Source organism: Phascolarctos cinereus, unplaced genomic scaffold, assembly GCF_003287225.1.
Source record: "Phascolarctos cinereus isolate Bilbo 61053 unplaced genomic scaffold, phaCin_HiC Scaffold_3;HRSCAF=262, whole genome shotgun sequence".
In the NCBI taxonomy this organism is placed as follows: domain Eukaryota; kingdom Metazoa; phylum Chordata; class Mammalia; order Diprotodontia; family Phascolarctidae; genus Phascolarctos; species Phascolarctos cinereus.
The window spans coordinates 67,196,472-67,212,848 of NW_027555736.1; the positions used below are offsets into that span (position 1 = coordinate 67,196,472).

A 16,377-nucleotide genomic window follows, 5' to 3' on the forward strand; every position below is an offset into this window, starting at 1 on the left:
CTACAATCCCTCCCCAGGTAGATGTATAACGATCCCTGGGTGTTGTACTGGAAGCAATGATGAAGGCACCATGGAATTGGGTCATTCAACAGATAACAGAAAGGGGATTTATTTAATTCAGGATATTGCCTCTTCCACAACCTTGAGGAAAGTAGGGAGATTTCAGTACGTAGAGAGGGGAGGGAGAATGTTCCAGGCTCGGGCAATGGCATGGGTGGTTTGAAAGAACAGGACAAGATTAAGGAATGGCAAGTCATCCAATTTAGCTGAAGCTAGAAAGGGTCACAGGTGGGTGAATTCAGTCTGAAAAGGCAGATTGGAGGCAGATTACAGAGAATTGTAGACTTTGTTCTAAGGAAATATGGAGTCTGGAGGGGGAGGGGAGTCATCCAATTTAGCTGAAGCTAGAAAGGGTCACAGGTGGGTGAATTCAGTCTGAAAAGGCAGATTGGAGGCAGATTACAGAGAATTGTAGACTTTGTTCTAAGGAAATATGGAGTCTGGAGGGGGAGGGGAGAAGAAGGGAAGGTTATATGCATATCTGTAGTAGGAGCAGGTTCTTATCATGGAAGCTGGCTAGCTTTGTCCCCAGGCGATGACGCATTGATTAGTCCAGTGGACTAAGACTCAAGCTGTTGACACAGCTTCCTGATTTTTTTTTTGAGGCAATTGGGGTGAAATGACTTTCCCAGGGTCACACAGCTAAAGTGTGTGAGGGCCAAATTTGAACTCAGGTCCTCCTGCCTTCAGGGCTAGTGCTCTATCCACTGCACCACCTAGCTGCACCAGCTTCCCAATTTTTAAGGATATAACAGAGGCCAACCCACATGGAATTGGTGACTATTGCATTGCTGTGTGAGTCATCATCATACCTTACTCATCATTTCTGCACAGAGGTGAAATGGGCCAAGTTTACCTTACCAATGCTGTATCCTTTCTGAGTCTCCTTTTCCAGCCATGGCTAAGAAAACCTCCTTTTGTTAACTGTTAGATGACTTATGAGTGACCTGTTTCATTCCAGTCTTGAACCTAAACTCCCAGTCTGGCCTGACTCAGGTTTGCCTACACCTATGTGTTAGAAAAATGAGTCTGACGGTAGTGTAAAGGACAGGTGTGGAACTAGAGGGAAGAATAGGAGTTAAAAAGCTATTATCATAGTCCAGGTGAGAGGTAATGGGGGCCTGAACTAAGGTGGCAGCAATAGTGGGTGAGATATTGGGAGAGAGATTGTCTTGTCACAAGCTCTTGAACCTTTCTTCTGTCAGTCTGGTGAAGCCTATGAGCTCAGAATAACGTCTTTAAAAGCATACAATATAAGACCTGGGGTTATAAAAGAAACTACTTATATTGAAAGAGTTATAAAATATTTTTTTTAAAAACAAGTTCATCAAACTCAGGTTAATAATCCTCGGTTTAGATAAAATAGGTAGGATTGGGCAACTGATGAGTAAGGACAAAGAGAAGGAGGATGAATGAAGAGCGAGTCATGAAGGCTATTATCTATCTATCAGCCCCAGAAATCCCTTGGTCACTCAGCCTTCCCCAGAGGAAGATCAGAGGCTCTGCCTGCAGCCCTCCATATTCTTACAGGGCTGCCGAGGAGGTAGATGCTGTGGAGGCCAGCCTTTAGTCAGGTCAAAGTTTCACACTTGGCTTAGCTTTCTCATGTTGACTTTTCCCTCTGATGGGCAATGAATTTGTATGAACATGGCCCTGGGCTTTCCTGGTTCGTCCTCTTATCTTCTGTATCCTTAGTGAATCTGGCTTCATACTCAGACATTCCAGATACTCAGGACATCAGCCCCAGCTTGGCTCTGGCTTCAGCTCCCTGTTAACCAGACAGGTCTTCTGCAAGGCTTGGACAAGTTTGAAGACAATGCCGGGGTGGAAAAGGGGGCTGCCAGGGTTAGGAGGTTGGAGAAGAGTGGGATAACTAGGATGTAACTCTGTGGGGTCGGGGGGTTTCTGTAAGGATCACTCCCAGGCTCAGCCCTGCTCTTGCCATCCCCATGCTCTGCCCCTATTTGCTGGGATCCCGCCTGGAGCAGACTGGTCTGAGTAATTTTGACTCTGGAGAAACACTCAACGTGAGTCTGTGATGGTTCTGAGAAGGGGAGGTGATAGTGCATTCAGGAATCATTTAGGGATAGAACCCCTGAAATGAAAGAATGGGGGCCTAAACTAAGGTGGCAGAAGTAGTGGGTGAGCTACTGCATGAGGTTTGGGGGCAGGGAGGAGCAGGGAGAATCATTGAGTGGCAGACAGGGTAACAGGTGATGGAGCCCAGAAACTTCTGGTGTTAGCATTATCGTTCCTGTTGCATTCCTTTGTGGTGATGCTACCTTTTCTTCCCCTTAAAATGGGGAGAGTCAGCTGGCTCCCTAGCTGAAATGACCAGGGCTATCCACTGAAGATTTAATGAACCAGGTATTTCTCTACAGTACGTGGAGAAGGCAATAAAAGAGGGCAAAGAGACATCTTAGGAAAAACCTCCTCCATCCTTGAGCAAAGAACATAGCATGTGCAGAGGTGGAAAAGACAGCCCATGAAGAAGAGGCAAACTGGCCTTGACTCTTCCTTCATGAGGCAGCCAGGTGGTGCAGTGGTTAGAGTGTTGGACTTGTTAGGAAGGCCTGGCTCTGAATCCTGTCTTACTACACTTACTAGCTATAAGTGCAGTAAAATGACCTTGGGTCACTCACTTAATCTCTCTAAGCCTCAGTTTCCTCACCTATAAAACAAGGGTGATAATAGCACCTACCTGACAAGGTTTTTGTGAGAATCAAATGAGATTATCAATGCAAATTGCTTCACAAGTTTTGAAGTACTATGTAAATTCTAGCTATTATTATTCCGCCAACGTTTTCTACTTTTTTGTTCTAACTCCACCACCTCTTCTCAAGTCCAGGAGTTGGGACCATTGCTGGCAATGGGGGAATACTGATCCTCACTCCCTCACTCCCATATTTTTTTCTTCTGAGCTTTAGCTGAGACAGATTTGAAAGAACCCTAAGCTCTCAGTTAACCATTGCTGTGACCAGGTCAAAATTGCGTGCATCAGAAAGATGTGCTCTGAAAACTCATTCCTCTTTTTTCCCTTGATCCCCCTTAGCTTATAAGTAGTTTTTTGTTTATTTGTTTTTGGAGGGGAAGAGGTGAAACAGGGCTGAAGCTAAATCAGAAATCAGGTATCAGGAGAGAGGGAGATCAGGGCACCCGTGGTGGCCGCAGTAGTTGCAATGGGCCCAACTCTGAAACGCAAAGGAAGGGAGCAAGCATTTATTAAACACCTCCTGTGTGCCAGGCACTGTGCTAAGTGCTTAAAAATATTACCTAAAGGCATAGAATCAAAGCTCTGCGGGTGGGAGTGACCTCGGAGGCCATCTAGCCTAATATCTTTATTGTAGAATTGAAGGAACTGAGCCCAGGAAAATGAAGTGACTTGCCCAAGGCCGTACGGGTAGGAAGTATTAGAGTTCCTTGTGAAAAGGGGTTAGATTTGGAGAAAGTTAGAGCTCTAAGAGACTTTAGAGATCTTCTGCAAGGTTCTTACCTTTTTCTTTTGATCTCCTGGACCCCTTTGGTAGTCTAATGAAGCCTATTGATCCCTTCCCACGATCAAAGAATAAATAATAAATTAATTTAAATTAACAAAATGAAATCCATAGGATTATAAAGGAAACCAGTTATACAGTTATAAATTTTTAAAAAAATAAGTTCACACACTTCTGCATCTAATAGTCTAGTTCCACTGTGGGGGTGGGGGGAGAGACAGGGAGACAGAAATTGAGAGAGAGAGACAGAGACAGAGAGAAAGAGACAAAGACAGAAGAAGACACTCAGACAGAGACACAGAGAGAAAGAGAGACAGAGATATTGAATCTAGATCTAGGAGGGACGGTTGGGTTTCACACGAATGCTGACGTGGCTCTCTCCTTGCCTTCTTATTCCACCTCTGGACACAGTCTGAGGGTCACTCAGGGGCACAGGCTGCTCAGCATAGACACAATCTAAGGGCCTCCAGAGGATGAAGGGTCCCAGAGGCTATGAGAGGGAAGGCATGACTTCTCATGAACCTCCCCCCTCCCTTCCCTCTGTGATCTTGTGATGCTGGGGAGGGGGTGAAGCTCCATGTGAAGGAGCACCAGTGCCCTATGTGGGCCCATTGTTTGGCCCCTCTGAACCAGCCAGACCAGTTTGGATGAAACAAGCCTCTCTCTGACCCCTCCTTCCCTCTTGGGACACCTTGTACTCACTGCAGCCCTCTCTTCTAATCTCTGCCGAAGGCTGAATGAATCGACCTTGCCCAGCTTCCCTTCCCCAGAGAGGGGAGACACAGAAGGAATACAGTAGGTACATGGGGACAGTAACACCACCAGTGGTGACAGAGGAGCTTTCCTAGCCTGGGATTTCTTGGTGTTAGCATAGATGATACCCCCGCCACAGCCGGCAGCTATCTATGGTTTCAGAAGTGGTCACGCTTCCGGTGAGTGACCAGCTTAGCTGGATTGCTCTGGGAAAACAACCTGGCTTCAGGATCTCACACAGCTTCTGGCACAGCCTTCGAGAGTTGTGGCCCCCACTCTGGCATGAGGCATCAGAGACAACTTAATATGAACTCAAAGTTACTATGACTCAGTAAAGTGTTCAGGCACGTGATAGTGGCTATTCATTTGATCATCACCACAGCCCTTCAAGGGAGGTGGCACAAGTATTATTGATTGTATTCTAGACAAGGGAAATGACTCCCCCAAGGTCACATACCTATTTACATGGTTGAGCTGAATCCAGAAGCCGTGCCTTTTAACTTCGTGGACACAGACAAATAATAAGAGATGGCCTTAAGGTTGGCTAGGTATTTCACCCCCTTTACCTAATTTAGTCCTCTCAACAACTGTGGGAGGTAGGTGCTGTTATTATCCCCATTTTACAGATGAGGAAACTGAGGCTCAGAGAGGTTAAGTGGTTTGCCCAGAGTCACAAAGCCCCGAGGTGCCTGAGGCCAGATTTAGACCTAAGTTTTCCCGACTTGAAGTTGAGAACTCTCTTCACAGTACTATGCTGCCTCTTATACATGCATACCAGAGGAGATTCCCATCCATATTGTCTTATTTTCTTCCAATAACTTCACCCGATCGATAAAGACAACAGTTTTATTATCTTCGCGTCAGAGACGGGGAAAGGACTTGCCCAAGCTCATATGATTCGCCAAACTACCAAGGAACTTCCACTCAACTTCTGATTCAGAACTCACTGGTTTTTCACCTCTCACCCTCCTTGACGCAAAGGCAAATTCACTTGTATTATGTGCACACTCTTACATACCTGTGCATACACATTCCTAATCAGGAGTGTACTTATTAGGTAAATGTTTAACAACCAGCTCTCGGTGCAGATGACAGGGGCATGGGGTGGAGTAGGAATGAATGCACACTTTAAAGTTTGAACAATCAGCAAAACAATACATGAAGCCTTGGTTTATGGCATTTGCCAAATTCCAAGGTGCAAATTCTCACATCGAAGATTTAAGAATTGGATCTCTTGGATGGGTTTGAATTGACTCCAGCACAGTCTTGCTTCTAACCCAGTAAAAGTAGAAAGTTAAGTAGTAAGTTAGTCAATGAGCATTTGTCAAGTACCTGCTATGGGCCAGGCACTGTGCTAAGCCTAGGGATACAAAAAGAGGCAGAAGACAGTCGTGGCCCTCAAAGGAACTTACAACCTAACGGCGGAAACAGAAACAAACAACTATGTATGTACAAACAAGCTAGATACAAGATAAACAGGAAATAATTAACAGAGGGAAGGTACTAGAATTAAGAGGAATTGGGAAAAACTTCCTGTAGAAGGTGGAATTTTAGTTGGGACTTGAAGGACGCCAGGGAAGTGAAGAGGCAGAGGTAAGGGGGGGGAAAGCATTCTAGGGATGGGGGGACAGCCAGAGAAGATGCCTGGAACCAAGAGATTGTTCAGGGGACAACCAGGAGGCCAGTGTCACTGAGGCAGAGTACATGGAAGAGAAAAAAGTATGAGAAAATCAGAAAAGTGAAAGGAGCGCCTGGGTTATGAAAGGCTTTGAACACCAATGGGAAAATTTTATATTTAATCCTGGAAGCAATAGGGAGCCAGGGGAGTTTATTGAAGGGGAGGCAGGTTAGAACCACTCCATTGGTTAGAAAGCAGGATTGTGCTGGAGTCCATTCAAAGGCACCCAAAAGATCCAATTCTTAAATTTTTTGGTGTGAGAATTTGCATCTTGAAATTTAGCAAATGCCATAAATCAAAGCTCGATTTATTGTTTTGCTGATTGACTTTAAAGTTCTCTGTTTATACCTTTTTTCCACCCAGAGAGCTGGTTGTTTAACATTTGCCTAAGCAGTACACCCCAGTTAGCAAAGTGTATGCACAGGTGTGTAAGCCTGTGTATGTGATACAAGTAAAGTTGCCTTTGTGTTAGGGAGGGCATGAAGTGACAGGGCGGGACATGATCAGACCTGTGCTTTAGGAAAATCACTTTGGTGACTGAATGGATGATGGCTTGGAATGGGCAGAGACTTGGGCAGGCAGATCCACCAGAAAGCTATTGCAATCATCAAGGCATGAGGTGATGAGAGCCTGCACTCGACGGGTGGAAACGGGGCATCGAGGTGGTGCAGTGGATAGAGCACCAGCCCTGGAGTCAGGAGGACCTGAGTTCAAATCCAGCCTCAGACACTTGATACTTAATAGCCATATGACCCTGCGCAAATCACTTAACCTCACTTGCCTTACCGAAAAAACAAAGCAAAACTAGAGGGGTGGCAGGGTCGGAGGAGAGAAGGGTCCATGTTCCAGAGATGTTGCAAAGGTGAAATCAACCGGCCTTGGGAATAGACTGGATATGGGGAGGGTGTGAAAGATAGCGAGGAGTCAAGGATGATACCTAGGTTGCTAGCCTGGAGAACTGGGGAGATGGTGGTGCCCTTGAAGTTCAGGAGTGGGGAGAGTTTAGGGGGGAAGATAACAAGTTCGGTTTTGGACATGTTGAGTTCTACTGGACATCCAGTTCAAGATGTCTGAAAGGCAACTGGAAATGCAAGACTGGAGGTCGGCAGAGAGGGTAAGCTAAGACAGATAGACTGAAGAATCATTAGCATGAGATGATAATTAAATTTTTAGAAACTGATGAGATGACCAAGTGAATGTAGTATAGAGGGATAAGTCCTGAGGGATGCCCTATGGTCAGAGGTCATGAACAGGATGGGGATCCAGCAAAGCAGACCAAAGAGGAGCTTCCTGATAACGTAGAAGAACTAGGAGAGAGTGATGTCCCAACAGCCCAGAGAGAAGAGAGTATTAAGGGGCCAACTAGATGGTGCAGTGGATAGAGCAGCAGCCCCAGAGTCAGGAGGATCTGAGTTCAAATGTGGTCTCATTTACTATCTGTGTGACCCTGGGCAAGTCACTTAACCCCAATTGCCCCCCCCCAAAAAAAGAGGAAAGGGTGATCGGCAGTGTCAAAGGCTAAAGGGAGGTCAAGAAGAATGAGGATTGAGAAAAGATCATTGGATTTGTCAGCTAAGAGATCATTAGCAACTTTGGAGGGAGCAATTTCATGGAATGATAAGGTCAGAAGCCAGACTATGAAGGGTTAATAAGAGTGTGAGAGGAGAGAAAGTGGAGGCACCTATTGCAGATAGGCTTCTCAAAAAGTTTAGCCACAAAGGGCAAAAGAGATCTAGGACAATAGTTAGCAGAAATGAAAGGATTAATTGAAGGCTTTTTGAGATTGAGGGGGACATAGGAATGTTTATAGGCAGTAGGGAAGGAAGGAATGAAGATAAAGCATTGGGCTTGGAGCTTGCATCCTGCCTTAGACACTGGGCAAGTGACTTAACTAAATCACTTAACTTGTTTGCTTCAGTTTCCTCATCTGTAAAATGGGAATAATAATAGCACCTACCTGACAAGGTTGTTTTGAGATCAAACAAGATAATAAATGTAAAGTGTTTTGCACATCTTAATGTGCTGTGTTGGTTGTTATTATTACTTTTATTATTGTTATTACCCTCCCTCCCTCCACATACCTTTTCCCCTAATACAGTGCCAGGTTCAGAACCATACAATATGTATGGAAAAAATATCCTGGGGACAAAGGCCTTTGGGTTTCACCTACCCAGCGGGCTCCAATTCTCCATTTATTCTGTGGAACTGGTAGGAGGAAACAAATTTAAATCATGAGGAGAGATAACATTAACTCCAGTGAAGACTTCTGTCCAATGTGAAATTCAATATAGAAAGAGTCATTTTGCAGTAAGACAACAGATATTCTTAGCAACCACTAACTTTGGGCTTTTCTTTTCCCTCCGGATGAGTTTTCCATCCCAGGTAAGTAACAATCATCCCAAGGATTTCCTCAGCTTTTCACCTCCTCCCTACTGTCTGAGTAAGAGTCTGAGCTTGCCTGGGATGATCTAGTCTCGTGCCCTCCCCCTGTGACAGTGCTAGGTCACAGCCTAATTCAGGTCTCCCTTAACAACCTCCAGCAGCTGGCCAGTCCCACAGGTCTCCTGGTGCTGGTCATGGGGAGTAATCCCGCCCTGCTGACCCAGATAACTCAATCGAATTTAATTATTCTTCTGTTGTAGGGCAGCTGCTATCATTCTCTTTCCCCTCCTCCCCCTACCACATACACATAATATACACACAGGAGACAGAGTTCTGCTTTTCAATACAGGGTGGGAGGTACCAATAAAAGCAGAATAAAGGGAGGGGATGGAATGAAGGTAGGGAGGAACAAAGAAGCCTGTGTCTCAGAGAAATGTGGTCATTGTCATTATACTCAGTTTTCCAGCTATTAGCATGTTCAAGGCCATCTAAAGGGAGAGCATGGACAGTTCAAGGGGATGAATGCCTAAAGACACATTGTGGTAACCAGATTTAGTATGCCTTGAGAGTGCCCAGATAGAGAACTCCAGCCCTGGGCAGAGGAAGCAATCAACCATCAGACACACACACACACACACACACACACCACACACACACACACACACCCTTCTGCCCTTTCTATCATGTCCGGTACTAGGCACTGGACAGACAGTAGAATAGGAGGTATATTCACCACCCCAGGGAGCTCATGGTCTAGATGAGAAAAGAAAACTATTACACAGTTAAAAAAAAAGGCTATATATAACCGAAGTAAGGGTAGAGGATCAATCTGGTTTGCAACAAAGGAAGGCTTCATGAAGGAGGTGAGACTGGAATGGAGCCTTCAAGAAATGTTTTTCCTCATTAGTGTATTCCAACATCCAGTTTACTGTGGATGCTGAAGAGAAATCAGAGCTGAGGATATACATAGCCTCTTTCTTCTTCCTGGCCACCCTTGTCCTTAGGGGCTCACAAAGCTATTCCCCATCCAGTCACTTATTTTTTTTTCCCTTTACCCCAGATACTACACTTTCCCACCCTAGGAAGCCTTCCTTTCCCTACTTCCCCATCCCCATCACCCATCCAGGCTGCTCTCATTCTGCCACAGATATTCCTCTCCATTTAGATATTCTCTTCAAACAAGGTATTGGAAGTTGGACTGACCACTTCATTCTACCTCCAAAGAATGGCAAGACTGGTGGAGGGAGGAGGGAAAAGAGAGGAGCTTGAAGATGGGGAGACGAGGAATCCAGGATGGAGGCAAAAGGAAAAGAGGCCTGGAGATGGGGATGTGGGGACTGGGGACTAGAGATGAGGAAAACCACAAGACATGGAGATGTGAAGAGGAGTGGAAAGGAGATAGAATCCTGGGGAAGGAAGCCTTGACCAGGGCTAGATGGGTGGTGAAAGGGGAACTAGAGATGGGAGTTGGGGTTGGGGTGGCTCATAAGAATGAATGAGGGGAGGGGATCCTACAAAGTTCGGATTTCCTTACTGATGCCCAGGGAATTTGAGGTTTCAACAGAGGAGGAACTGGGGGCTTTACCTTTGATTATACCTTTCTGAAGTCTATTCTGCCTCCACTCTGGACCATTCCTCCTGGCTCTAGGGCTGAGCCACACAGGGGAAGTCCCATCCCTAGGGACAGGCCTAGGTTCAAGAGGAAGGCAGGGCCTTGTTTCTACCCAGGTCCTGTCTGGTGCTCTCAGCACTGCCCAGTTCTTCCTGTATGAGGCCTTCTTGGGTCAACATTTTGAGGCTGTGGAACTGGAAGAGAATGAGCCAGAACCTGGAGACCTCTTCTTGTTTCGGTTAACGTCACTTGCAGGGTGATGGCTGGGGGCCCACATAGGCGTGTACTGTGGACGTGGGGAAATCATCCACTTTGAAGGTGAGTGCCACAGAGGAGCTCAGTCTGGCTGAGTGATACCTCAGTCGGCTAGTTTAGAGCTTGGAAGGGAGACTGAATCTTTCAAAGAAAGAGAGGGTTGTGAATCTTATATACAACTCTGTTTATTTAATTTATACACACACACACACACATATATATATATATATATACACACATACATACATACATACATACATACATACATACATACGGCATGTGGTCCCCAAAAGTCCAACTTGTTGCTTAGGGAAGAATTCAAACCCAATTTAGTTACTTTGAGTACTAGGTGGCTAGGCCAAGGCACCTAGGAGTTATAGTGGTTAAAGTATGAGGCCTGGAGTCAGGAAGACTCATCTTCATGAGTTAAAATCTGGCCACAGACACTTACTAGCTGTGTGACCCCATGCGGGTCATTTAGCCCTGTTTGCCTCAGTTTTCTCATCTGTAAAATGGCAAACCATTCTAGTATCTTTGCCAAGAAAACCCCAAATGGGGGGACAAAGAGTTGTACATGACTGAAAAATGAGTGAAAAATGAGTGAACAATTGAATATATGTGCTTAGCCCTGTTCTAAGGAGAAACCCCACCCCCACCCCAACAATTCAATTCTACAAGCATCTATTAAGTGCTTACTTTATGCCACACACTGGGCTTGGTGCTGTCTTTGTAGGAATCCCAGTCTCTCTCTGGAAAAGAAAACTCACACATGCAAAAACAAACAGGGCAATGTGTGAATCAGAGCTAAGTACATAGACTATAAATAGTGCAGGACTGATGAAGAATGTATGAGAGGGAGAAATGAGGCATAGGCAGGTCAGAAGAGGGTGAAGAGGGAGTCATAAGGAAGTTAGGAGTGACAAGAAAGAGGTGGGACTGAGATGCTGAGTGTTAACAGGAAGAGACATCTGGAGGTTATTGAGATGGGAAATACGTTTGAAAGAAGAACAGAGGTTGGGAGAGAACAAAGGAAGGAGATGGTGTTTGAGGATGGATTTTAGGGGAGGATGGAGATGGGAATAAGGCTGGTAAGGGGGAATGGAGGAGATAGGGTGGAATTTGGGTAAATGAGAGTTGGGTGAGGATGGGAGAGGGAAATTCAACTCAATGTGCATTTATTAAGCACCTGTTGTATGCAAGGCACTATTCTAGGCATGAGGGATACAAAGACAAAATGAAAAGGTCCCTACTTTCACGAAGTTTACATGGATAAAGTTTAGGGGGATAATGGGAATTGGGGGTGATGGATGCGCATAATGAGGGGGAGTGGGACAGGGATGAGGAGGTGGGCAGGGGAATGGGGGTTTTGTAAGGGATAAGGTTTGAGGAAAGCTTAAAGGGATGGCAGGATTTGGGGGAGTAACAGGGTTGGTAGAAGTTGAGGATGAACGAAGATTAGAGGTGATAGAAGGATAGGGATGAAGTTTGAGGGATGGGAGAGATTGTGGAGGACAGAAGGTGAGGATGATGAGGGGTGATGGGGATGTAGCTTGGGGAAACGACAGGGTTGGTGAGGGTGAGGGATGGTGATGCAGAGTAGGAATGGGGCTTGGGAAGTGACAAGGCTGGAGCTTGATGGCAAATCCCAATGATGCCTAACTGAATTGAGGATGACAAGTGGCAGCATTGGAAGGTGTTACTGATTAAAGGTAACTCGAGTTGGAAACAAGACGGCTTGGCTCAGCCACACAAACGACATCTTTCCCTGCCTCCCTTCCTCCCCCCAGGCAGGCCTCCCCCAGGGCCCCAGGCTTTTATGGGGCCCTGGGAGGGCACAGTGTCCAAGCAGGGCCGACGGCAGCCGCTACGCTCTCGCTCGCTTTGGCGAGTTCTTTGGAGGAAGGGCGGCGTGGACCGCAAGGCACTGAAGCAGAAGGTGCAGGAGGCCATGAACGCAGACGAGCTGCCTTATCACCCGACCCACAGCAACTGTGTTCACTTCGCTTTGACCCTCCTCGGCCAGGAGACAGCACTGCAAGGACTGAGTGTCCTGAGTGAAAGCAACAAGGTGGGATCCGCTGCCCTTTCCTCTTCCCTCCTCGCTCTTCCAGGGGACAGCTCCAGAGCAGCCCCACTTCCCACCCCAACCCCCCGGCATCCGCATGGCTGCTAGGGAAGGGGGAGATCCTGAGGGACGGAGCGATGCGTGCCCGAGGAGGCAAAATGATGCAATTGAAAGCAGAACCAGTCAGACTGCTGCAGGCCGAGAACTGGGTTGGAATCCTGGCTTTGTCACTACGACCTATGTGACTGGGCAAGAACTCCCCCTCTCTAAGGCCTCAATTTCCAATATTTCCACTGCCTGCTACCGTCCCATAGGTGGAGGGAGGAGTCCTTGGAATCGTGGGCTATGAGGGGCCAAATGTAACCCAGCCCCTTCCTTCCCAGATGTCTGTGGACGTGGATTTTGGACGTGGATTTGACGGGAACCCAGACTCCGGATCTTAGACCTTCCAGGGGACCTGGGATCTCTTCATGCTTCGCTTCCTATGGCTGAAAGCGAAGCTTAAGAGGATGTCATTAAACTGTTCTCTGCAGTCATGGTGTGGGTTCTTCATTCTCAGAACCTCAAAGGAGCAAGGGGATCAACAAAAGGGTTGGGGTGGGATATGGTCCTGGCCCATTCCTTCATGCTATTTTTGAGGCAGCTTAATATTACCCAAGAGATTCTGTGATGAGGCACAAATGAGAAAACATAAGGAAAATGCTATGTACACATCAGCTGTTATGATCACTCCTGCCTGCACCATCTTCCCACCTCAACTCTACAGAGGCTCTCCTTCCCAGGGCTGAAGCTGGCTGCCCACCTGACCTGCACCCACTTTGGCAGATTGGGACCATTTGTCAGCAGCTTCTCTATTTTTATCTGGTCACCTCATCTCCCTTGGCTTCCAGTGTCCCAAATTAGGCCCTCCTCATAAATCATCTCTAACTTGTGATGTGAAACTCAAAAAAAATCCACCTCTGTTAAGTATGACCTAATTATGTGATCACCATCTATTCCCCCAAATAGTTGTTTGATTTATAATCTATCATCTATAGCCTTCCAAACTCTGAAAATCATCATAGGTAAATGAACTGACAGCTCACAATGCCCTGCTGCCATTTAATGCTTTATTCAAACGGGTCCTCCCAGTACATTTATAGGATGGGTGGTTTCCTCTCTGGTCCTCAGAACAGTCTGTGTCTCTCTTCAAGCATTTTTATCTAAGGTGCTCTGTCTCTTTTCAAGCTGTTTTTGTTGGAGTTCCTCATACCAATATTCTTTTCCTTCCCCTTTTGGCACCTAAAATATCCACATGACAGAGGCAACACCTTATACTTCAAAAGATGCGTAACTACCTCATGAGTTGCTGTGCCAAAAAAAAAAAACAAACAACCCAACAAAAAAATGAAAACAAAAAACCACGAGCCCTTCTGTTCTGTAGCCAATCTAAACACTTAAAAATCCTTTCAAATTCTACCGTATTCAATTAATGGTCAACCAACAAGCATTCTCCATGAAACCCAGACCAGGCAACTCCAGGTCATAAGGTCTATATGTCACTAGAGGGCACTGCTGCTCTCAGGGAAATCTCTGTTTCCCACTGGGTCATGGTAAGGATGGAAAGGGAATTTGATGAATCTTTTGATTCGGAGGAGTTGGGATATGTTTAGGAGGGCTTCCAATGGTCAGATCAGTGCCCTATAGTGCCAGCATGCCCCACAGCAGGTGATACAGGCCTGTCTACCCATGTGAGGGTCACATGCTCAGGCCCTTCAAATGGGTAGGTGTGGTGAATAGATTACTAGGGAAAGAAAGTTCCACAACACAAGTCTTCCAGCTCTTAACATGCCCCTCCCAATCCTATGCCTTACAGGCTCTCCCCATTTTCCAGTCTATGTGTCTCATCCTAAAATAAAATGTGCCTCAATAATAACAGCAATAACAATAATAATAATAATAATAATATATTATTATTATTATTATTATTATGTAAAATAAACTGTGTCAGGCACAGTGCTAACCACTTTATGAATCTCATTTTACATATCTCAACTGGATACTCACAACAACCCTGGGAGGTAGGTGTTATTATTATCCCCTTTTTTTCAGATGAAAAAACTTTGGCAGAGGTAAAGTGATTTGCCCAAGTTCACACAGCTAGTAAGTGTCTCAGAGACTACATTTGAACTCAGGTTTTCCTGACTCTGGGCTCAGCTCTCTTAGCTAACTTCTGTTTGTTCATCAGTGCTCTATTTAGGAAATTAACCTGAGTATTAATCCTACTCCTAAGTCAATAGATGATGAATTAGCATGGAAATAATAGATAAAAATGAGTGTTTCCATAATAGTTGGATCCAGGGACAAGTCATGGATAAGATATTTTGTTTGCATTGTATTTGGCCCTTGGCCAAGTTCCCCCTTTTGGGAACGCACATAAATATGCCCCACACATAACGACATAATGTGTGTTTAATAAATATCTATTGGAGAGATAGATGCAGACCCCCCTTGAAATTCTGTTCATCTGCTGCTAGGACAGAGAAAAAGCCAAAGTGTAGGGAAAACACAGTGGGATGGAAGTATTATTAGATCAAGGTAACAGGGTGTCACGGAAAGAACGCTGGCTTGAGAGACCAAAAAACAAAAACAAATGAACAAAAACAAGCCAAGATTTGAGGCTGGGTTCTATCACTTACCTCCTTACCTTGGGCAAGTTACTTCTGCTCGCTGTGCCTCAGTTTCCTCGTCTGGTCAGTTGGTTCTTCCAGGTCTATTTACATTAACATGGTGCTACAGAATATCAACTAGCTGGCACAGTGGATACAGCGCCAGGCTTGGAGTCTGGAAGACTTGAGTTCAAATCCAGCTTCAGACACTTACTAGCTGTAGGACCCTGGCAGATCATTTAACTGCCTCAGTTTCCTCATCTGTAAAAAGAGCTGGAGAAGGAAATGGTAAACCAATCCAATACCTGCCAAGAAAACCCAAAATAAAGAGTCATGAAGAGTCAGACACAACTCAACAAGAAATCAAACTCAAATAGAAATAGGTCACATAGAAGGATTGCCAGGGGTCATTTTAATCTGGACTGTTGCTGGCAGCAAGTTTGACTCATCTGGACTACATAATCTTCCATGTTCCTTTAATCTATGTGACCCAGGTTCCCTTGACTCAGAAGAGGTAAGTCCAGAGAACTGTCTGCATTTTCATCTCCATTCTTTGTCTGTTCCCCATCCATCTCTCTTATCTTTCAATTTAGGATTTAAAGCCAGAGGAGATCTCTACTTCAGACAAGGAAACTGAAGCCCTGGGAGGTCCAGCATTCCATCCAAGATCACATAGGGACTAAATAGCGGAGACAGAACTTGAACCTAGGCTCTCACCACTCAACTACAGTATTCCTTTTTCTGTGTTTTCTCAGGAAGTCAACTTTGAATTCAATAAAATTCATTTATTTTAATATAAAATTTACTTTTACTTCCATTGACAAGTACAGGTATTCAAATACAGAGAAACGAGCAGAGGAAAACAAGAAAAATGAAATGAAAACTGAGAAGGGGAGGGGAAGGAGTCCTACTGCCCCACCCCACCCCTAGAGTGTCAATGATCACAAACCCATCTAACTTCCACTATTTGCCCATCTTAACCCTAGCTCTAAACAAGGGCATATTGACATGAACCTAGAACCCATATCTTCTTTGTTTCCCTGAATCTTTTTAACCTTCTATACTGTGGGGTATGCGCAACTCGAATTTATTGTTTTTAACGAGCTAGTTCTAACCAATGTACCTATTATTCCTTTGGTTCTGCTCTCCTCACTCTTCAACACATGTGTATTAAGCACAGGAAAACCCTGTGTAGGAAAAGAGGCCCATGGAGTTCCCTCATCTAGTGAGGAGGCACCTTCACTTAGGTATACAGGAGCAAAGTGCTCAGGGAGGTACTGACCTGGGGAAACTGAGGTAGTGACCTTTCCAACCCGCTAGGGAGAGACCAACAATGAGCTAGGACAGAACCCATGGTAATTAAGCATCAAACCTGGAAGGAAAGGGAATCCTAAATGTAAGCACCATCTTTCAATCATATAATCTTTGCC

General features: G+C 45.4%; 1 pseudogene; it reads left to right on the forward strand.

Moving 5' to 3' along the window:
• Positions 1-4,428: 4,428 nt before the first annotated feature.
• Positions 4,429-12,407, forward strand: LOC144456388 (uncharacterized; annotated as a pseudogene).
• The last annotated feature ends 3,970 nt before the right edge of the window (positions 12,408-16,377 follow it).